This window comes from Hyperolius riggenbachi, chromosome 7 (assembly GCF_040937935.1).
Source record: "Hyperolius riggenbachi isolate aHypRig1 chromosome 7, aHypRig1.pri, whole genome shotgun sequence".
In the NCBI taxonomy this organism is placed as follows: Eukaryota; Metazoa; Chordata; class Amphibia; order Anura; family Hyperoliidae; genus Hyperolius; species Hyperolius riggenbachi.
Genome location: NC_090652.1, coordinates 122,262,928 through 122,287,304, shown reverse-complemented (window position 1 = coordinate 122,287,304; position 24,377 = coordinate 122,262,928).

The window sequence follows — 24,377 nt, the reverse complement described above, 5'->3', positions numbered from 1 at the left end:
CCTAAATGCTGCCCGAATATGGGAAAAACAGTATTTTGAGCACATAGTCAGGCAAATGCAACCTTGGAACACCAACGCTAACTTTCTCATTAAAACATATAGGAATTTCACACTTGAACAGAAATCACATTGCATGGTAAATTGGAGGCCTAAAGTGCTTTAAAACATCTTGCATGTGTATACCAATCAGGTAGTGTAATTAATGTACTGATCCACACTAACAGACAAAACTCACTGTGTAACACACCGCAATCAGCTGTTTGTGTAGTGACGGCTGTGCTAGACTGGTGCGCACCATGGCGAAAGTGCAGGCAATAGCGGTTTTCAAGTCCATATGGTCGCCAGGCTGAGGTAGCTCAATGACAGAACAACAGTGACAGTCCAGCTGATCGAATTTGGTCTGTCCACAATGAAGCAACAACCTTATAATCTTGGGTGTGTCTCCCCCCCCCCCCCCCTTCCCCCGAGACACTCATATAGCCGGCGGTAATTGCTTCATTGTGATACGCAAGCCCCTTCACTGCGGCAAGGTAACGATCACGAAGGGGAATTAACACATGTACATGCCTTTTGTTTTGTTGTTACAGCCGCAGTGCAGCCAGAAAAATTAGGCAGGCATGTACAAGCACCAGAAAAATTATCATAGCAGCCGCTGCTAGGCCTTAAAAATTCAGGAATCCGCCTGGAGTCCTGGACCCTGTTGGTGGTGGCAGAGAAGGCAGTTAAGCGACCTGCAGGCAGAGATGCTGTGTGGGTAGTGACTTAGTCTTGGGGCAGGCAGTCACACGTCGTGCAGGTAGAGATGCTGTGTGTGTGGACTGACTTAGTCTTCGGGCAGGCCTGACCATGCTTTGCAGACCAGGCATCCGTGGTCAGATGGACCCTTGACCCAACGCTGTGTGCCAGAGATTACACCACTTGCCGTTCAACATCACGGTACAGTTTGGGTATCGCCTTTTCTGAGAAATAATTGTGTGATTGTATTTTACACTGCGGTGTGTGGCTTTGCTTTTGTGTGCAGATTTTCCTCAGGTGGTCATCCCATTGAAGTTTCTGCTTTGTAATCATGTGCCTTCGGAAGGTAGTTGTCACTACGCGGGTCTTGGGCTTTCCATGGCTCAATTTTTGGTGGCAGAGAGTACAGATGGCATTGCTCTCATTTGAGGCAGACACACACAAAAAAATCCACACCGCTGAGCCCTGGGGTGATGGCACTTTGGTGATGGCTGCCAACAGAGTGTTAAGTGGGGTGCCAGAATCAGAGCAAGAGGAAGAAGATATGTCACGCTTCCTTGTGGAAGCTGAGGTGTTCTGTGTTAAATAGTCAACTACGTCCTGACAATATTGGGGGTTGATGGCACGTGCCTTCTTCTGAACACTGTACTTTGGTCGACAAGGGCCGCACGAAATCACGACAGCGCAACCTCGAACAGACCTTCCGGGTGGCCTGCCTCTGGTTCTGCCTCTTGTTTTGTCCATATTGGGGGGATGAAGTGAAAAGTATGCACTGACTTGACTAATACAATGTGCGGTTACACAGGTGCAGTGAAAAGGTGACCTCTGGTACAACAATGTGCGGGTAAGCAGGTGCAGTGAAAAGGTTGCAGTGACTGCAGGTACAACAATGCGTGGTTACACAGGTGCAGTGAACAATTATGCAGCAACTGGTATATAATATAACACTGCGTGCTGTCACGTAGGAGCACTAAACGGGTATGCAGTGACTGGTATCAATACAATATGCAGCTGTCACACACACAGGTACTGTGTGTGAACAGGTGCAGTGACTGGTATATAACACTGTGTGCGTCTGTCACGCAGGTGCAGTAAACATGAACAGGTATGCAGTAATTGGTATTACAAATGTGCAGCTGTCACACACACAGGTACCGTGAACAGGTGCAGTGACTGGTATATAACAATGCATGCTTCTGTCACACAGGTGCAGTAAACATGAACAGTTTTGCAGTGATTGGTATTACAAATGTGCAGCTGTCACACACACAGGTACCGTGAACTGGTGCAGTGACTGGTATATATCATTGCGTGCTTCTGTCACGCAGGTGCAGTAAACATGAACAGGTATTCAGTGATTGGTATTACAAATGTGCAGCTGTCACACACGTGCAGTGAAAAAGTAGGAACTGGCAATGGCACAGTAGAAATTAGCAAGGTGCCAAGGGCCAGCTGCGACTGACTGACAGGGCTGTATATGCAAGTGTCAGTGGGACACACAAAAAAAACTAAAATAGATCACAAGAACAACATTAGCTCTCAAAAGAGCTGTTGAAGGGTGCTTTTTAGTATCAGCAAGGAGCAAGCTAACAAGCCTAACAAGACGAGCCTAACTAAGCTTCCCCTATGTCTCTGCAGCAACTCTCCCTTCTCTAATTACTGCAGCCACACGAGTGAGGGAAATGGCCGACGCTGCCTGCCTTTTAAAGGGGGTGGGGGCTCCAGGAGGGAGTGTAGTCTGATTGGCTATCATGTATCTGCTGACTGTGATGTAGAGGGTCAAAGTTGAGCCTAATGATGTAGTATAGGGGCGGGTCGAACTCGCATATAGTTCGTGGTTTACAGCGAACACGAACCACTGAAGTTCGCGTATTTGCGTTCGAATGCAAACCGTTCGGGCCATCTCTAATCCGTGCCTGCAGCTGGACTTCAGTAAATCAGAAGTGTTGTAGATATATGCTTCAGCATAAGCAACACCACACTGTTTATGGCTTATTTTACACGAATGGGCTTTAAAAGATAACAGCAGCATCACTTCTTCTTATTACGCCAGAGAGACTGCAAAATGAAAACAATATATATATACAGACATAATAAAAATGTGATACTGTGATATATGTCATAGAACACCCAACACTGTAAGTAATCCCGCCTGAGAACTATGATATTTGTCTCTGCATTTGTAAGAACTATGGCAGCTAAAACCAATTCCATATAAACTCAATGGATGAAATCCATCCATTCCTGGAAAACCTGAACTAGATATTCTCCTAATCTTCTGATCATAAATGTCACTGAGAAGAAGTGAGCAATCCTTAAATATCATGGAGTTCAAAGCAGCAATTTACAGTCCATTTGCAGAATAACACTGCATGGGGCAGTGCTTGTACAAGAACATAAACGGCTCATAATAAAACCATATAACGTATACACAGCCTTGCAAGGCCTTTGAAGGTACCTGGCCCAGGCTGGGTGAAGAGTACAACAAATTCTTGGAAAGGCTGAAGCGGAGATTGTGAAAGTAGCAAATTAAAAATTAATATGGTGCTTCTCTATGTCATGTCATTGTAAGTAATGCAAACTCAAGGTCCTCATTTACGGTCACGGAAAATTAAGCTGCACTGAAATATGGCCTCCAGTATGCCGCCAATGTAATTTATCTGCTATAAGGACGTTGCTGGCGCATGCTGTTAAAGGTGGGCGCAGCACACCTGTTGTGGGCGCACGCTCATTAAAATATTGGAATTAAGGGGAAATTTAGCAGGCAAAAATAGAGTATATAGGGAGCCTCTTAATTATAAAAAATAACGCTTTATTGCACATACTAATATTGCACACACAGAAGAAATCCCTAACACCCTCCCATTAAAAACATCCAGGCTGTAAACATTGATAGAGCTAAGCCCTGAACTAAAGGAGTGCACTCCTAATGTCTTTAACAATAATTGTTATCTTCAGGGCCCCCTTCGTAGCGTTTAATCGACTCAATGTATTGCACAGATGATAGCATGAACAAGCTTCCAGGTGACATGTAAGCTGTTAGCACTCCAGCGGCAAGCAGCAGCGTTAAGCAAGCGGTAAGTCACTCTCAGCAGCATTAAGCAAGCGAGTAGCGTGCCTCATAAACAACCCCTCTTAGATGCGTGGCTGTGTCCGCCATACACATACCCGTCCATACAAGATAACCCTCCGGGGTACACCGGGACTCACGTGTCCAGTAGTAACAGTAGATTGGTGGGGCGGGTACTGTCGGTGTTATCCGGCTATCACCGAGTTCCCAATCTGCCCCATGCAGAGAGACTAGATGGAGGCAGCTATCACCAGGCGTCAGCCCACGTGGGCTGACGCCTGGTGATAGCTGCCTCCATCTAGTCTCTACTACCTGCCTCCACCCGCTCCCCGACCGAGCAAGAACCGCTTAGCGGCGCCTCCGAGCACACAGAAATATCTCCGCATGGGGCAGATTGGGAACTCGGTGATAGCCGGATAACACCGACAGTACCCGCCCCACCAATCTACTGTTACTACTGGACACGTGAGTCCCGGTGTACCCCGGAGGGTTATCTTGTATGGACGGGTATGTGTATGGCGGACACAGCCACGCATCTAAGAGGGGTTGTTTATGAGGCACGCTACTCGCTTGCTTAATGCTGCTGAGAGTGACTTACCGCTTGCTTAACGCTGCTGCTTGCCGCTGGAGTGCTAACAGCTTACATGTCACCTGGAAGCTTGTTCATGCTATCATCTGTGCAATACATTGAGTCGATTAAACGCTACGAAGGGGGCCCTGAAGATAACAATTATTGTTAAAGACATTAGGAGTGCACTCCTTTAGTTCAGGGCTTAGCTCTATCAATGTTTACAGCCTGGATGTTTTTAATGGGAGGGTGTTAGGGATTTCTTCTGTGTGTGCAATATTAGTATGTGCAATAAAGCGTTATTTTTTATAATTAAGAGGCTCCCTATATACTCTATTTTTGTACGATATTTTTCTAGGTGAGACTCTTTTTTGACAATAGGTTGATATCCCTCTATATTAATATTTGTAAAATTTAGCAGGCAGCACCCACATTTCCCCTCAATGCTGATATTTTAATGGGCATGCACCCATAACCGGTGCGCTGTGGCACAAATGTAATAGTATGCGGCATACCGGGCCGGCACCCAAATGTCATTGCAGCTTAATTGCCGTGGCCGTAAATAAGGATATTGGTGGCAATGGGTGCAAGGTTTTATCAGGTGTCGGGGGTGCCCAAAGTTGCTCTCAATGCGGTATTTTAATGGACACCCTCCAATAAATAACGGGCACTTACCCTTCACTGGGTAAGACTGCTGGGGGTCTTGGTGTGGGGGGGGGGGGGGTCTTAAGGGTTAGGTGTTGGGGGGGTCTTAAGTGTTAGGCATGGGGGGGTCTTAGGGATTAGGCATGGGAGGAAATCTTAATGGTTAAGTGTGGGTAGGGTTTTAAGGCTTATGCATTGGGGTGGTGTTAAGTGTTAGGCAAGGGGGTTAAAGTATTTAGAGGGAAGGTTCTTTGTGAGAATAGGTTAGGGCATAGTAAAATTAGCAATATTCTACTATAGTGGATAATAGAATAGCAGTAAAATTACCGGTTTTCTATTGCCATTATTTTTCACCCATTTCGACATACGGCGCTTTCATAGGTATGTCTCATTTATCAAGCCTAGTGCAAATACAACTGGAGCAACAGTGGAGCAGCCATCCAGCATCCTTGCCTGATTTTATGCTAATGGACTATAGCTTCACTTTGGCTTCAGTCAGCAGCATTGTTTAACACAAGTGTTTGGGGTTTATGCCCTGATCCTTCCACAGAGCTAAATAGTCCTGTTTCAGGACCTCTTATGTGCAGTCTACCAGACCAGAGGCAGCATGGAGCATAATTCTTCCATGTGATAGAATACCATGTCACATGTGCTGCGCTGCATCATCCGAATGATTCAATATACTCCGGTGATACAGGAAGCTGGAGCAGGATGATAGCCAGATGAAAGGGTTAGTAGGTGTCGTAGGAATAAGTGTATCTATCTGGTAGTAATTCTGCACACTAGCACCTGTACCTGATATTACCTGTAATTGCCTCCTTAACAAGGAGGACACCAGATAGACACACCCACTAAGGTAAATAGGTAAGAGGAAATAGGTAAGACCACTTACCTATTTACCACATAGGGCTTGATTCACCAACTGGCGCTAAGTATTAGCGCCGGGGTGAAAAGCCACTTAGTGCCCAAAATGTAGCTTTGCGGGCACTAATAGCCGCGCAAAGCTACATTGCGTACAGCCCAGTGCAGTGCGCACGCAGCCGGTAATTGTGCGCGGTGCGACGATAACGTCACACCCGCTGTCCTGTAAACGTCACACCAGATGCGACATAAACGGGGCATCAGGTGCGACGTTTAAAGGCCAGCGGGTGCGACGTTATTGTCGCACTGCGCACCATTACCGACTGTGCGCGCACTGCACTGGGCTGTGCGCAATGTCTGGGCGCAAACCACTTAACTCTGTGGTTTGCGCCCACTAGTCCTTAAAGCACACTAACCAGCTTAGCGCTGGTTAGTGAATCAAGGCCTTAGAATAAAAGTGATTTCATACCTTTTCTATATGCTTCTAGATGTCTTTCTAAATTGCAAGAAAGCTGACAAGATTCTTTAACCACCTCGGGACCGGCCGCCTAACCCCCCCCTTAAGGACCAGGCATTTTGCGGTGGAGGGGGGTGCGCGCGTTTGGGGGGGTCAGGCGACCGGATCCCATTTGTGGCTGGCTGGGCAGTGTCCCCCCCATGGTGGCAAGTGTCCCCCCTTACGTCAGCAGCCATCACTCACCTTTCAGGCTCCAGCGATGAGCCACAGCAGCCACCTTCTTCTCCAGCCGGCATCTCCGTTCCAAATGACGCTCAGGTTGGGTCGCGGCTTGATGACGTCATCAAGCCGGGACCCGGTGCTGATGTCAGATGGAGCAGAGATGCCGGCCAGAGCAGAGGGGGGCGCCGATCGTCGCTGGAACAGCAGGGAGGTGAGTGGATCCTCTTCTTTCCGTCCTGCCGCCGCCTACGCCGCTGTCAAAGTGATCACTACGATCCGACGGCGATCGTAGTGATCACGTGATCAGCAGCCACTGAGGGGAGATGCCAGCTGTCATATGACAGCTTAATCTCCCCTCTTGGGTGTGCATGATCGTGTCGGGATGGTTCTTTAGCGCGGACGTTGAATCAACTTCCAGTCAGAACTGTAGCACCACCTGCTGGACGTTGATTCAACGTCCGTGGTCCCCAAAAGGTTAAGGATAATCAATCAGATGTCAGTGTCTTTACTAATTTGGTTTAACACTTGCGGTAAATAAATATGGCATCTCCTGAGTAAAGGTGGTCATTAATATTGCCATGAAATGTAAGCACTTTTTACATTTTTTTTATTATTATTGTAGGTCTGCTTTAAGGCTGTTTTCACGCGGGACACTGACAGGCAGTGGACTCACTTTCATTGTAGCTTCCATATTTGTGTGGTATTGCCAGAGATAGGGGTGGGGATTGCATCAAGCCCAGATGTATACTTTTTGTGCCCCTAGGCCAAGTACATTATGGCTCCCCATTTTTGGGTAGAGATGTCCCGAACCTCCGATTTTGGGTTCACGAAGCGGGTACGAACTTTCGCGAACCGCAATAGACTTCAATGGGGAGGCGAACTTTGAAAACTAGAAACACTTATGCTGCCCAGAAAAGTGATGGAAAAGATGTTTCAAGGGGTCTAACACCTGGAGGGAGGCATGGGGGAGTGGGATAGACGCCCCCAAAAAATCTGTATTTGACGCAAAGTAGCGTTTTAAGGGCAGAAATCACATTGAATGCTAAACTGCAGGCCATCTTGCATGTGTATACATCAATCAGGGAGTGTATTTAGAGTACTGCTTCACACTGACACACAAACTGACTGTGTAACGCACCGCAAATCGCTGTTGTGTTGTGACAGCTGTGCTGGACTGGTGCGCACCATGGCGAGAGTGCAGGCCGTGGCGGTTATGGTCGCCGGACTGTGGTAGCTCAATGATAGAACAACAGTGACTGTCCAGCTGATCAAATTTGGTCTGTCCACAATGAAGCAACAACCTTATTATCTTGGGTGTGCCCCCCCTACCCCGAGACACTCATATAGCCGTCGGTCATTGCTTCATTGGGATACGCAAGCCCCTTCCCCGTGGCAAGGTAATGATCACGAAGGGGAATTGGCACATATACATGCCTTTTCTTTTGTTGTTGCAGCTGCAGTGCAGCCAGAAAAATTAGTCAGGCATGTACACGCACCAGAAAAATTATTATAGCGGCCGCTGCTAGAAGCGGCCTTCAAAATTCAGGAGTCCTGGACCCTGTTGGTGGTGGCGAAGAAGGCAGTCAAGCGGCCTGCAGGCAGAGGTGCTGTGTGGGGAGCGACTTAGTCTTGGGGCAGGCAGTCACACGGCGTGCAGGCAGAGATGCTGTGTGAGGGGACTGACTTAGTCTTGGGGCAGGCAGTAGCCCTCCGGGATCCATGCCTCATTCATTTTGATAAAGGTGAGGTACTGAACAGTTTTGTGACTTAGGTGACTTCTCTTCTCAGTGACAATGCCTACAGCTGCGCTGAAGGTCCTTTCTGACAGGACGCTTGAGGCAGGGCAAGACAGAAGTTGGATGGCAAATTGGGACAGCTCTGGCCATAGGTCAAGCCTGCGCACCCAGTAGTCCAAGGGTTCATCGCTGCTCATAGTGTCTACATCCACACTTAAGGCCAGGTAGTCGGCTACCTGCCGGTTGAGGCATTGGTGGAGGGTGGTTCCGGAAGGGCTAAGGCTAGGCGTTTGACTGAAGAATGTCCGCATGTCCGACATCACCATGAGATCGCTGGAGCGTCCTGTCCTTGCCTGCGTGGACATGGGAGAAGGATTACTGGCAGTGGTACCTTTATTGTGTTGTGCTTTGACATCACCCTTAAACGCATTGTAAAGCATAGTTGCCAGCTTGTTCTGCAAGTGCTGCATCGTTTCTGCCTTCAGGTGAGTTGGTAACATGTCCACCACTTTGTGCCTATACCGAGGGTCTAGTAGCGTGGCCACTCAGTACAGCTCATTCCCCTTGAGTTTTTTTATACGGGGGTCCCCCAACAGGCTGGACACCATGAAAGACGCCATCTGCACAAAGTTGGATGCAGACGTACTATCCACCTCCTCTTGCTCTTCTTCAGCGAAGTCAGGTAAGTCCTCCTCCTCCCCCCAGCCACGAACAATACCACGGGAACATTGAGCAGCACAAGCCCCCTGCGACGCCTGCTGCAGTTGTTGTTCTGCCACCGCCTCCTCTTCCTCCTCCAAAGAAACACCTTCCTCATCATCCGAGTCTGACTCCTCTTCCCCACACAACTCTTCCTTCTCCTTCCCCCTCTGTACTGCTGCGAGTGTTGAGGAAACATCTGGTTCTGATGAGAATTTATCCCACAACGCTTCCTCCCGTAACTGTTCCTGTTCACGCCCCTCCACAGCTTGATCCACCACTCTATGCATGGCACGCTCCAGGAAGTAAGCATACGGGATCAAGTCGCTGATGGCGCCTTCACTGTGACTCACCAGGTTGGTCACCTCCTCAAACGGCTGCATGAGCCTGCTGCCATTTCGCATGAGCGTCCAGTTGTTGGCGAACACAATGAAGGTTGTCCACAGACCTCAGGTGTCACTCTGTTAATCTCGGGGAGTCACAGATCATCTTAGGAGGTCCATCAAGCCTCTAATCATAATCCAGTCCAGACACAATCAATCGATTCCGGACTCAACCCTTGCACGAATAATCTTCAGAATTTATTGTAATAATGTATGCGGTTATACAGCAGACAAAAAGCACAACGTTTCAGGCTACTTGCCCTTTCTCAAGTGCTTAACCATCTGAACAAACTTAGACCTTCATATAGACACACACATATTGACACACCCCTCCAAAGCATTACGGGGCGTCCAGTTGTTGGGCCAGAACATTACCATCTCCCCAGACTGTGTCCTTCTACTGTAGTTGTAGCGGTACTGGGTGATGGCTTTCTCCTGTTCTAGCAGGCGAGAGAACATAAGGAGGGTCGAATTCCAGCGAGTTGGGCTATCACAAATCAGGCGTCTCACCGGCAACTTGTTTCTCCGCTGAATGTCCGCAAATCGTGCCATGGCCGTGTAAGACCGCCTGAAATGCCCACACAACTTCCTGGCCTGCTTCAGCATGTCCTCTAAACTTGGGTACTTTGACACAAATCTTTGAATGACTAGATTCAGCACATGTGCCATGCAGGGTACATGTGTCAGCTTTCCCAAATTCAAAGTGGAAATGAGATTGCTGCCGCTGTCACACACCACATTGCTGATCTGCAGTTGGTGCAGGGTCAGCCACTGATCCACCTGTTTTGTTAAGAGCAGCCAGGAGAGCTGCTCCAATGTGACCCTCTGCTTTGAGGCAAGATATGTCTAAGATGGCGTGACACCATCGTACCTGGCATGCAGCATAGGCCCTGGGGAGCTGGGGCTGTGTAGCTGGAGAGGAGATCGCAGCACCAGTAGAGTTGCACTGCCACTCAGCCAAGGAGGAGGAGGATGACAGTGAAGAGGATGTAGCAGGAGGAGAGGAGGTGGCTGGAGGCCTTCCTGCAAGCCGTGGAGGTGTCACAAGTTGGTCCGCTGCACAGCCACGTACTCCCTGCTTGCCATCGGTCACCAGGTTGACCCAATGGGCTGTTTAAGTAATGTACCTGCCCTGGCCGTGCTTGACAGACCAGGCATCCGTGGTCAGGTGGACCCTTGACCCAATGCTGTGTGCTAGAGATGACACCACTTGCCTCTCAACTTCACGGTACAGTTTGGGTATCGCCTTTTTAGAGAAATAATTGCGGCCTGGCATCTTCCACTGCGGTGTCCCAATAGCCACCAATTTACGGAAGGTCTCAGAGTCCACCAACTGGTATGGTAACAGCTGGCGAGCTAACAGTTCCACCAAGCCAGCTGTCAGACGCCGGGCAAGGGGGTGTCTGGCAGAAATTAGCTTCTTCCGCTCAAAGATTTCCTTCAAAGACACCTGGCTGCTGTGGGCAGAGGAGCAGGAACCGCTCAAGGTCAGAGGCGGAGTGGAGGAAGGTGGCTGTGAAGGTGCAAGGGAGAAAGCGGCTGAAGATGCTGCACCTGAAGGAGGAAGAGGAGAAGGAGGGTGGCTTTTCTTTTGTGTGCTGTGTTTCCTCTGGTGCTCTTCCCATTGCAGTTTGTGCCTTTTCTGCATTTTCTGCTGGCAATTTACTGCGCACTGCAGTGCACAGACAGCTCAGGCACTTAAATAACCCAAACCAAGGTGTGAGAAGACACTATTCAATGTATAACTCCAGAGGAACTACATAAATGTATGTGTGTCTGTTACAAATTTACATCTTCCTGAAAGCTACAACCGACGCTCCAGTATTTGTGGAGTCTCTTGAGGCAAACTTCCTTCAAGAAAGAGAAGGGAAGCCCAGCCTCGCAATATCAAATGTGTGGGCAAAGTGAAGTGACTGCATTACAGAGCTATTTCACTTTTTTTCATTTAATATAAACCTATGTAAAATGATATCCAGTGAGTCTTTCCCATTATTTAATGCCTGTGGAATCTGTTGAAATAATGTATAATGCACAATGTGGCTACAGATGGAGACTTTGTGCCAGATCTGTCCAGTAGCTGCAGACAGGAAGGAATGACTGGCCTATGGGAGCCCAGTCTTGTGTACACAGAGCTTCCACCACAATGTATCCTCTCTGGAAACAGCTCTAGCCAATTGCCAAGACTAGCTTTAAATGTCACACTGACTGGCTTAAGAGTAAATGACCTCAGATTAGGCGTAAACTCTGTAATATACTGTGAAAGAAGTATTTAGCCGCAGTGCTGAAATCACCAGACAGATATTACTGGTGTGAACTGACTTCAGCTTACTCACTTCATTCAGTCTAGAAATTAAAAGGCCATTCAATTTTCTGTTAATGATAAAAGGCCACTATAACAAAAATATACCATAAGCTCGTACATACCACGGTAGAAAGTGAGGTACAACTGGAGCTTAGTAGACAGCCCTGATTTGTTTTTTCTATTCCTCCTTTTTATTGATCTAACGGACCATTATCACTTTACATTGTAAAATTTTAAATACATATGTATAAAATGTAATTTTGTTTTTGCAAAATAAAATGTACTAAAAAAAAAAATGTTTCCTATTTCTCTGTCACTAACAATAGGTTTTAAAAATCTGAAAAACCTGTCAGATCTGTCAGGTTTCTATTTCCTACTTTAAGTAACAGCAATATAGGAGAAAAGTAATTAAAGTGCATAATTTAATTTAATGAATTTAATTTGCGAGAAAAGTATGTGTGTCCTTGTATTTTACATTTTAGAATTTATTGCTTTAGTGGTCCTTACCGAAGTGCGACAGTGGTCCTTATCTAAGTGGCCCTTACCTAACCAATTCAGCCTGCGGGTAGTTTTCACATCAAGGACGGAAGCAATTTCACATTTCAGCGCTCCTCCCACACAATTGACTATAACTTTATCACTGCTTATCACACCTAAATGATCTAAATCTTGTTTTGTTGTGTTCAAAAATTAGGCTTTTTGGGGGTGATACTTTTTTTCAAATTACTTTATTTTGCATGCATTGTAGAGGAAAAAACAAGGGAAAAAAATGAAAAAATACACAATTTTTCCAATTCAACCCCCTATAGTTTTTAAATAAACAATACTACTGTAAATAAAACCCACCCATTTTATTTGCCCATTTGTCCCGGTTATTACAACATTTAAATTATGTCCGTAGTACAATGTATAGTAACAATATATATTATTTGTAAATAAGGGTTTGTGTTTTTTGTACCCTATCATTAACTGCAAACCCTTATTTATTTATTTTTTACCTGTCACTTTTTTGTCCATTACAAGTGTTCCTTTTTGGTAACTGGGGGGAGGTAGTTATTAACCACTTTAGCCTATAGGTCATTTTACTCTTAACACCAAAAGCCATTTTCACCTGACAGCGCTTCTCCCATTCATTTGGCCATAACTTGTCACTGCTTCTCACACATGAATGATCTATATCTTGGTGGGGTTTTTTTGCCACAAAGTAATTACTTTATTTTCTATACATTTTATAGGTAAAAACCAGAAAAAAAGAAAAAATACACAATTTCTCCAATTCCATCCCCTACAGTTTTAAAATAAGCAATGCTATTATAGATAAAACCCATCGATCGTATTTGCCTATTAGTCTCGGCTATCACAACATTTACCACTTCACCACTGAGGGGTTTTACCCCCTGAGCACCAGAGCAATTTTCACCTTTCAGCGCTCCTTCCATTCATTCGTCTATAACTTTTTCATTACTTATCGCAATTAAATGAACTATATCTTGTTTTTTTCCGCCACCAATTAGGCTTTCTTTAGGTGGGACATTATGTCAAGAATTATTTTATTCTATATGTGTTTTAATGGGAAAATAGGAAAAATGTGGGGAAAAAATTAATTATTTTTCAGTTTTCGGCCATTATAGTTTTTAAATAATGCATGCTACTGTAATTAAAACCCATGAAATGTATTTGCCCTTTTGTCCCGGTTATAAAACCGTTTAAATTATGTCCCTATCACAATGTTTGGCGCCAATATTTTATTTGTAAATAAAGGTGCATTTTTTTCAGTTTTGCGTCCATCCCTAATTACAAGCCCATAGTTCATAAAGTAACAGTGTTATACCCTCTTGACATAAACATTTAAAAGGTTCAGTCCCTAAGGTAACTATTTATGTATTTTTTTTAATGTAATTTTTTTTATTTTTTTTTCATTACAAAAAAAAAAATGGGGAGTGTGGGAGGTAATGAGTTAATTTTTTGTGTAACACTAATTTATTTCTATGTAAAAAATGCTTAGGGTGTAGTCTTACTATTTGGCCACAAGATGGCAACAGTAACTTTTTGTTTATTGCGACCTTCCGGACGCTCGCAGGAAGTACAAGGAGGCTGTGAGTGTTTTTTTTTTTTCACAATGATCGCGCTGCCCATCGGAGAGCAGCGGATCATTGCGGGGCTTAGATCAATGAACGGGAATGGATTTTCCCATTCATTGATCTCCGGGCTCCCGGGTGGCGGCGTGTTTACTAGCGGCGGGCGGCGTGTTTACGAACGGGAGCGTGGGCAGCGGCGGGAGCGCGGAAAGACAGATTTCTCCATCCCTGGGGGTTAAAGGATGGAAAAAGGAACGGAGAAATTTGTACGGGCGGGGGTAAAGTGGTTAAATTATGTTCCTAATCTAATGTATGGTGCCAATATATTATTTGGAAGTAAAGGTGTATTTTTTCTGTTTTGAGTTTTTTTTCTGAGTACGGTCAACTGCAAGCCCTTATGTACTGAAATACCAGTAAAATACATTCATTACATACATATTTAAAAAGCTGAGTCCCTAAGGCAACTTTTTATGGAATTTTCTTTTACTGTTTTTGGTTTTGGGGGGCTTTGGGAGCGATTCATTGTATTTCTTTTATTTAAAACCTGTGGTGTCTGCAATGTAACTTTTTTTTGCCACTAGATGGGGCTAGAAACACTATCCTGGTTTAACAGGAAGAGTTCAATTTTTTTTTGTTTTTTTTTTACTTTTCTTTACTTCTGTTATTATGAATGGACATGGCCCCTGATCAGAGTCATTCCAAGAACTGTGATTGGTTCGGGGGAACCCTTTTCCCCTTCTCCAATTGCTGACACAGACATGCCGCCAGGTGACACCACCTAACATATATAAGGGAAGCAAAGTACATTGAAAAATCCAATATAATTCCTTCATCTGCAATACCTAACTTGGAAGTTTATAATCTATGCACAGATAACTATCCATTCCGTAGAATCTAGAGAGCATCCTGTACTTGCCGGTACTCATGTTAGTTAATTGTACACTGAGCATTAATCTATCTACTTGTTTATTAGAAACACAAGATCTCATTATCCCTTTTTAAAGCAAATTATGACTAACAATATGTTTTAAAGTAGAAAGAGTAGGAATTGTCTGGTGTACCCAAGCTGGAGAAAATACGTTTTTTAGCAACACGTAATGACAACCCTGTTTTTAAATCTGCCTTCATGGAACACTGTACATGATTATAATAACAGGTCATTATTTGTAACTTCCATCATTTAGCAACTGCTTTGATGTTTGTATGACGGTAGTACAGTATCAGGGCAACCAGGGCCAGTTCTAGACTTTTTGCTGCCTGAGGCAATCCTCCGCTATGCCATCTCCTCCCTTCTGCTGTGCAAGTCAAATGAAACACTGCTGCTCTCCTGCCTCCCCCCCCCCCCCTCCTCACTCACACAGCACAACAAGCTGCTTTTTCCCAATGATGATGATTTCTTAACCTAGCTTGCTCTCCTCTCACTTCTCCTCCTACTCTGACTGCATGCCGTTAGGCCCGGTTCACATTAGCGGTCGCCGTCCAGAATCGCCGTGCCGGAGCCGGACCGCATGCGGAACGGACGGAACGGACGCACAGCATAGCAATGAAAGTCTATGCGTCCGTTCACATGCGTCCGTTTCGTCCGGACCCGAGCCGGACCGGATCCGGACTCCGGCATAAGATCCAACATGCGCTATTTTTTGGTCCAGCCCCTACTCCCAGATTATGTACTATTATGTCCAATCCTGCTGCGTCAAAGGGAGAAGAATTATCGGCTCAGTTGTGATGACGTGACACACGTATACATTCTGTGCTTGTGTATCAAGCTGTTGCTTACTTATCAAGTAAACATTTTTGCTTGTCTTGCAAAGCACTCTTAAACAAATCTACTATCAATCCAAGGTTTTACTGTAGCTGTGAGGAGGTGCCAGACAATCTCTGTCACAGAGCCAATCCCACCCACCTACTTCCTGTGTGCCACAGGAGAGAGTAGATGGAGGAGGTTTGCATGGTTGCATCCGGCCAATACAAACCAATGAGAACCGGAGAGCGCACAACACACTGGCTATAAAAACCGGTGGTTCTACCCCACTTCCTATGCATTTTCTAGTGGCCATTTTGGATGGGGACCACATGGGCCCAGCGTTCACAGAGTGGAGGAGCAGGGATTTCATGCTGGAGCTCTTTGGCAGCAACATGTCTGATGATATGTCTGATAACGAGAAGGTGAGGCCTTCTCCCCACATAGTAGTAGGTGAAAAACAGGAAGGAGAGAATTCCCAGGTACGAGTAAAAAATGACTGGATCCATGGTCCCAACTGCAGTCTCTGTATCCACGGATGGTCTCCACACGTCCACCTGTCTCCAACAATGACCCCAGAGCTTCTGCTGACCTCCCAGACCCCAGGTATTTACAGGTTGTTATCTCTTTAAGAAACCGGATCCGGACCGCAACCGTGTTCATACTGCACGGAAAACGGATGCAAACGGACCGGATCCGGACCTGATCCGGATAGGAACCGTACGGATTAGGTCCGGTCCGGATCCGGTGCGGTCCGGACATCCGTTCCGGTTTTTACAAAACCGCAAGTGTAAACGGGGCCTTAGTGTAAAAACAGTACAAAAAAACGCCCCTGTAATCTCTGCGCCTGATGCAAATGTTTCACCTTGCTTCATGAGAGAACCGTCCCTAAGGGCAACGCTGCAGTGACGTACACATAAGGAACGCCAACCACTGCCACCAATTTGCTTTGACTCATTATAGCGGAAAATTGTATACTTACCTACCGGTAATTTTCCTTTCCTGATGCATCCATGGCAGCACCTACGGGTTAGTTGCCCCGCCCACTCACCCCATAGGACAGGTAACTAGATAAGTTGAAGCCACCGCCCCTGCTACCTGTCTACTTCTTTTTCGACCTCACCGAGCAGTAGGGTGGGTCCTATGTGCTGCCATGGATGCATCAGGAAAGGAAAATTACCGGTAGGTAAGTATACAATTTTCCGCTTTCCTAATGCCTCCATGGCAGCACCTACGGGATCTAACTAGCAAATTTCTTATATAAATGAAGGGCGGGACCAATTCTGCGAGTGCACCAGTACAATATTTAATAAACAAATTTATAGTTTACAACAACAACAAAAGAAAGTTAACCGTCTTTCTGCAAATTTTGCAATGACAATACTGTCCTGCCAAACTCCACTGATGAGTTTGCGGCAGGATCCACTTTATAATGGTGCATGAAAGTGTGGGTTGTTTTCCAATTAGCCGCCTGACAGATTTTGTCAGCTGAAACTCTGGCGTATGCTGCCCAAGATGTGGCGACTGATCTAGTAGAGTGCGCCGAAATCTCTTGGGGAGGCTCAAGGCTAGCCGATCTGTATGCGGCTTGAATCACTTTGATTATCCAGGCTGCTATAGATCTCGACGATGCTGATTCGCCCCTTCTATAGCCTGCTGGTATTATTAATAGTGTTTCTGCTTTCCTAAAAGTTTCTGTGACCTGCAAGTACTGTTTTAGTAGTCGTCCTATGTCCAGTTTGTGAAGCATTCCTGATTCCTGTTCCTGGAAGGTAGGTAATGTCCAGTCTTGGTTAAAGTGGAATGATGTGGAGACTTTTGGCAAGAAGTGCTGTACAGGTCTGATGACGACTCTATCAGCAAAAAAGGTAAGTGACGGTTCCTTTATGCCAATTGCCTGGATCTCTGACACTCTCCTTGCAGAAGCCACTGCTAGCAGGAATGCCGTTTTCAAGGTCAGATTTTGTAATGAACATTCTTCCAATGGTTCGTATGGTGCTGCGGTTAAGGCGTCCAAGACCAAAGGGAGGTCCCATTTATGGAAAAAGTTCTTTCTTGGTGGCTTAATTTTCATTGCCCCTCTGAGGAACTGGACAATTAGAGGGTTTGTGGCCCACCTTTTGCCTGTTAATGCCGATATTGCTGTGACCTGTACCTTTATAGCTGAATAGCTTAATTGTTTGTCTAATCCTGTTTGCAGGAAATCTAGCACCTGATGTACCTGGGGGTGAGATGCGTCAAACTGTTCTGTATTTGCGAACTCTATGAACCTGTTCCAGATGTTATAATAGGTCCTGTTTGTGGAAGGTTTTCGTGCTTTTAACAGTGTGCCTATAACTTTTTCGGAGCATCCTGCTTGCCTCAGTTTTTCCCCCTCAACAACCAGGCCGTTAAATTCAACTTGTGAGGGTTTGGATGTACAATCGGTCCCTGGTGTAGCATCCTGTCCGTCACTGGTAGGTGCCAGGGAGGCTCCACCTTCAGACTCCATAATAGGGGAAACCAGGGCCGATGCGGCCAGAACGGTATTATTGCTATAATTGTTGCCTTTTCTGCTGCCACTTTGTTGAGGATCCTGTTGATCATTGGGGTAGGGGGAAAAACATAGCCTAGTCTGAAGTCCCAAGTCGTCGTCAGTGCATCTACTGCTTCTGCTAGGCTGCTCGGGTGTTGAGAGTAAAATCTCTGACACTTCGAGTTCTGGGATGTCGCCATCAGATCCACTTCTGGGTGACCCCATCTGTGGCATACCCTGTTGAAAATCTCCTGATTGAGTGTCCATTCGTTGTTGGATATGTGGTGGCGGCTCAGATAATCCGCCTTCGTATTCTGGGTTCCCGGAATATAGGTTGCTTTTAGACCGAGAAGGTGTCTCTCCGCCAAGCCCATTATCTGGGATGTCTCCTGCAATAGCCTCAGGCTTTTTGTCCCTCCCTGTCTGTTGATATACGCAACAGCTGTTCTGTTGTCCATTCTGAGAAGTATTACTTCGTTCGTTAAACTCGGGAGGAAGTGCTGTATTGCCTGTCTGGCCGCTCTCAGTTCTAGAATATTTGAGGGTTGATTGCAATATTCCGGACCCCAACAACCTTGTGCAGTTCTGGAACCAAGAAAAGCTCCCCATCCCCTGCTGCTGGCGTCTGTTGTGAGTATGAGGGGATCTTTCTGCGTAATTGGTTGCGTCCTGGAGAGATTGTGTATGGATTCCCACCAGTCCAGGCTGTCTCTCATAGCGGATGTTATCTGAATTCTCTGATTCAGGCTGGCTCCGTCCCATTGCGTGAGGAAACCCCACTGGAATGCTCTCGTATGCCACTGGGCCCATGGGACCATCAGGATGGTGGAGGTCAGTACTCCTAGTAGGCTCATGCATTGTCTTGCTCGGCATTGTGATCTCTGTTTGACTTCCCGTACTCTTAATATAATGGACTCCTTCCTTTCTTCTGGCAGCCCTACCGCATTGAGTAGGGTCTGGAATCTGGCTCCTAGGAATACTGTGTCTTGTGATGGAGTTAGCTGACTCTTTTTCCAACTTATTTTCCAGCCGAAGGTCTGTAGTGTATCTATTAAGGTTTCTCTGTGTTCCAGAATGGTTTCCTTGCTCTGGGCTAACAGGATTATGTCGTCTAAGTAGTGGTAAGTCCTCAACCCTCTGAGGCGTAGGAGGGCTATGACCTGTACCAATACTTTGGTGAATGTTCGTGGTGCCGTGTTTATACCAAACGGTAGGCATACAAATTGCAGATGTAGTTCTCCCACACAGAATCTTAGATATCGTCGAAATTTGTGGTGAATGGGTATATGGAGGTAAGCATCCTCCAAGTCTATGGATAGAATCCAATCCCCTGTGGCTACTGCTGTTACCACTGATTGTAATGACTCCATCTTGAAATGGTGGACTTTTATGTGCCTGTTTAACTCTCGTAAGTCCAGTACTGGTCTTAGGTCCCTTGTTTTCTTCTTCACGAAAAACAGTGGTGAATATAGTCCTGTACCCTGCTCTTCGTGTGGAACCGTAACTACGGCCTTCTTCAGGATTAGTTCTTCTATATAGGACATGAGTATTCTTTGTTTGTCGTGTGAGGTTGGAAGCTTCGTTTGTATAAATAAGTTTTTCGGAGGGTTGGATTTGAAGCTCCATCGGTGCCCCTTGGTTATGGTGTCGATCACCCAGGGATTGTGAATGTGCTCCGCCCACCTGTGCCCGAAAAAACGGAGTCTCGCCCCCACCGGGCACAGGTGGGCGGGCGCACCCTCAAAACCCCTTGGATGTACTAGGTGCAGAAGTTGTTGCCCTCTGCCTATTAAGTTTTTGCAGTGTTGCTTGTCCTCCTTGCCGGTTCCTTCTGAACTCCTTGCCTGGTTTATACGATTTTGAATTTCGAAATCTAGTCTGTTGTGTTCTGAATTGTTGACCAGAGGGGAATGTATCTTCTGGGGCTGTCAGGGGACAAGGATAAGTCCTTTAGCTTCTGCACTCTTTTCCCCTACCTAGTACTTCTAAGTATACTCACCTGGTGCACCCTACCTTTTATCATACTGTTGGTCTGTATTATGTGCGTCTGGGTCTCCTGTTTCCTCAACTTGTGAGGCAGTGTCCTCTCTTTCCTCTCCCCCCTCCTCCATCTGTAATACAAATGCTAGCGTGAGGGCTATGCTCTCCCTAATAATGTACATAGCTCCTGCATAGTGTTCAATAACAACGTCCTACCTCGCTCTGCCGCTCTGCACGCCCAGACATGAACCGTCCTCCGGAGTCTCCTTCCTGATCCGCCCTTTGATGCGTGGCGCTCCCTCCCCTTGGGCGTCCCAGCTGCGTCCCCTCCGCCTTGCGGAAGTGACGTATGCGGAAGACGCGACCTCTATGCGTGGAACGCATAGAACGTAGGAGGAGGGAACTTGGAGGAGGAAGAGAGAAAGAGGTGGAACGCACGCCGCGTCTCACCGACCCGCACTACCACGGACTGTTAGTCCTTAGGAACACAAGGAATTACCGGCATGCTGTAAGAAAAAAGCTTTTAGCCTTTTTACCTGACAACCCCTGAAGTGCAGCCATGCCGTAAGGACCCCCCAAGACCAGTAGAACGGGGGCCTGGCCACCGGTGGACCATTGGAGCACACAGGGCCCTTCCCAGGAGAGGCTGAACCTGGGGAAAGAAAACCACCCTCCAGGATGGTCGGTCGGGTGCACCGCAGTTACCGTGTCCGAGGTGAGGACGAAAAACATAGACAGGTAGCAGGGGCGGTGGCTTCAACTTATCTAGTTACCTGTCCTATGGGGTGAGTGGGCGGGGCAACTAACCCGTAGGTGCTGCCATGGAGGCATTAGGAAAGGTTATATCAAAATGGGTTATAATAAAATAACTAGAAGAATCAGAAGTACACCCTAAACCCATCAGAATTCACCAAGGCCAGATTTATACTTTTTCCTCCTTTAGACCAAAGTATTGTTGCTGAAGGCTGTATATGCACAGACTGTACTTGCGCCTCCACAACACAGCCATGCTCGTACATGTTTGGGAGTAGAAGAGTGTCCTAGCCAGCACTGGTGGGATCGAGGAGGACATTGGAAGCTTCTGGCTCATAAGGAGGCTTCCCACTTAGGTAAATAACGTTTACTTTTTGTTCTGATAAAAAGATGCAAAATATTCTCAAAGTAGACGATTTAAAATTATTTTGGGCCTTTGCACAGATGTTATAACTAAACCCACCCTGTATCAGTTTGAAATATGTCTCTCTGATAGGGGTAAACGCAAAGGGCAAATGACTCCATTTTGAGCAAGGTTTCTATCATAAATGTATTCAGAGAGAAATATAGTGTTATATCAGTAACACAATGGGTCTGATTTACTTAATATAATGTTGTCTTCTTAAAACAGAAGGTATTTGCGATAGTTCTGCTTTAAAGAGGAATTTAATCCAGGATCGAACTTTATCCCAATCAGTTGTTGATGCTCCTGCTTTCCCATGAGAAATCTTTACCTTTTCTCAAATAGATCATCAGGAAGGGGAGGAGGGGGGTCTGCATGGCTGATATTGTGGTGAAACCCCTCCCACAGTGTGATACCATGACCATGTTCCCGACAGTTTGCTGTCTGTGAACCTCATTGCATTGTGGGAAATAATGGCTTTTTCCAACTGCCAAGCAAGCAATACCTCCCTCTGTGTATAGAACTCCCAGTAAACAAACATTTAATACAGATTACCTGGCAGGACTAAAGATTTCACCATGAGTATTACATTTCAGAATGTAAATCAGGGAGAAAAAGATTTTACAATGGGCAAACACTGACTAAATAGTCTATAAATGAATATTGTAAACAATAAGCAGTGTTGTGTAGAGATGGCCCGAACGGTTCGCCGGCGAACTTCTGGTGGTTCGCTTTCTCCAGTGAACGTGAACTTTTCCGGAAGTTCGGTTCGCCCCCATAATGCACCATTAGGGTCAACTTTGACCCTATACATCACAGTCAGCAGGCACATTGTAGCCAATTAGGCTACACTCCCTCCTGGAGCCCCCCCCCCCCCTTTATAAAAGGCAGGCAGCGTCAGGCAGTGGACTCACTCGTGTGCCTGCAGTAATTAGTGAAGGGATAGCTGCTGCAGACTCTCATAGGGAAAGCTTAGTTAGGCTCTTGTAGGCTTGTTAGCTTGCTCCTTGCTGATTCTTATTGCTAAAAGAAGCACCCCATAACAGCTCGTTTGAGAGCTAATCTTGTTCTTGTGATCTATTTTTTTTTCTGTGTGTCCCACTGACACTTGTGTTGCATAGACAGCCTTGATAATTCATACTGTGTGTGCCACTGCCAGGCCCAGCACATTCAGTGACTACCTGTGTGTGTGACAGGTGCACATTATAATCCCCATTACTGCATATACCTACCTACCTGTTGTTCACAGTGCACCCACCTACTTACGTGAGTTGAACGCATGCAGTGTCATTGTGCCTGTCTGCTACCAGTCTGTGTGTGACAGGTGCACATTGTAATACCCATCACTGCATATACCTACCTACCTGTTGTTCACAGTGCACCCACCTACCCACCTATGTGAGCGCACGCAGTGTCACTGTGCCTGTCCGCTATCTGTCTGTGTGTGACAGGTGCACATTGTTTTTGGTCACTACATCGGGATGTGCATGCCATGCCTGCTGCCTTCCTTGGATGTGTGGTAGCCGTTCCTGCTCCTTTGCCCACAGCATGCCTGCTGCCTTCCTTGGATGTGTGGTGGTGGTAGCAGTTGCTTAGGCTCCACCTCCGGACCGGAATCGAACCAGGATTCCAGGCCATTACCCGTGGTTACTCGCAATGGCAGACTTGCCCTTCATAAAAGATTCTCGATGCAGAAACTGAACAGCCAGCAGAACAAGTATTTAAAAAATAAATGTAAGCTTTAACAATGGTAGAGAAAGAACCATCGAAAGCTGCTAAGGCAGTCAGACCACCGGCGTAACCACCGGGAATGTGACCCCCTCAGCCGCAGGGGGGCCCGGGGCCGCTCTGGGGCCCGCCAGCCATGTGCGGGGGGGAGCGCTGCCGCCCGCCCGATTCTAGGACCACCTAGCCAGGTGTGGAACTGGCCGCAGCGTCTAATAGACGCCGGGCCAGTTCATTCCCCGCAGCCGCAGTCTGTCTCCCGGGAGGCAGAGCAGGGCTACGGCAAGATGGCTGCCGAAGCCCTACTCTGGAGACTATTTGTGTCTCCAGTACAGGGCTTCGGGAGCCATCTTGCCGTAGCCCTGCACTCTGCCTGTCAGCGCTGGAGATGTGCAGGAGGATCATCGGGGGATCTGAGGCCAGGAGAAAAGACTTCTGCCAGGTGAGTGAATTGTTTTTTTTTGGTTTTTTTTTTTTACAGGTGCTGCCCACTGTACTATTTTCTGGTGACTGCTGCCCACATTGCGATTTTCTGGTGCCTGCTGCCCACATTGCGATTTTCTGGTGACTGCTGCCCACATTGCGATTTTTCTGGTGACCGCTGCCCACTGTACGATTTTCTGGTGACTGCTGCCCACATTACGATTTTCTGGTGACTGCTGCCCAATGTACGATTTTCTGGTGAACGCTGCCCACATTGCGATTTTCTGTTGACTGCTGCCCACTGTACGATTTTCTGTTGACTGCTGCCCACTGTACGATTTTCTGGTGACTGCTGCCCACATTGCGACTTTTCTGGTGACTGCTGCCCACTGTACGATTTTCTGGTGACTGCTGCCCACATTGCGATTTTCTGGTGACTGCTGTCTACATTGCGATTTTTCTGGTGTCTGCTGCCCACTGTACGATTTTCTGGTGACTGCTGCCCACATTGCGATTTTCTGGTGCCTGCTGCCCACATTGCGATTTTCTGGTGACTGCTGCCCACATTGCGATTTTTCTGGTGACCGCTGCCCACTGTACGATTTTCTGGTGACTGCTGCCCACATTACGATTTTCTGGTGACTGCTGCCCAATGTACGATTTTCTGGTGAACGCTGCCCACATTGCGATTTTCTGTTGACTGCTGCCCACTGTACGATTTTCTGTTGACTGCTGCCCACTGTACGATTTTCTGGTGACTGCTGCCCACATTGCGACTTTTCTGGTGACTGCTGCCCACTGTACGATTTTCTGGTGACTGCTGCCCACATTGCGATTTTCTGGTGACTGCTGTCTACATTGCGATTTTTCTGGTGTCTGCTGCCCACTGTACGATTTTCTGGTGACTGCTGCCCACATTGCGATTTTCTGGTGACTGCTGTCCACATTGCGATTTTTCTGGTGTCTGCTGCCCACTGTACGATTTCCTGGTGACTGCTGCCCACATCACGATTTTCTGGTGACTGCTACCCACTGTACGATTTTCTGGTGACTGCTGCCCACATTGCGATTGTCTGGTGAC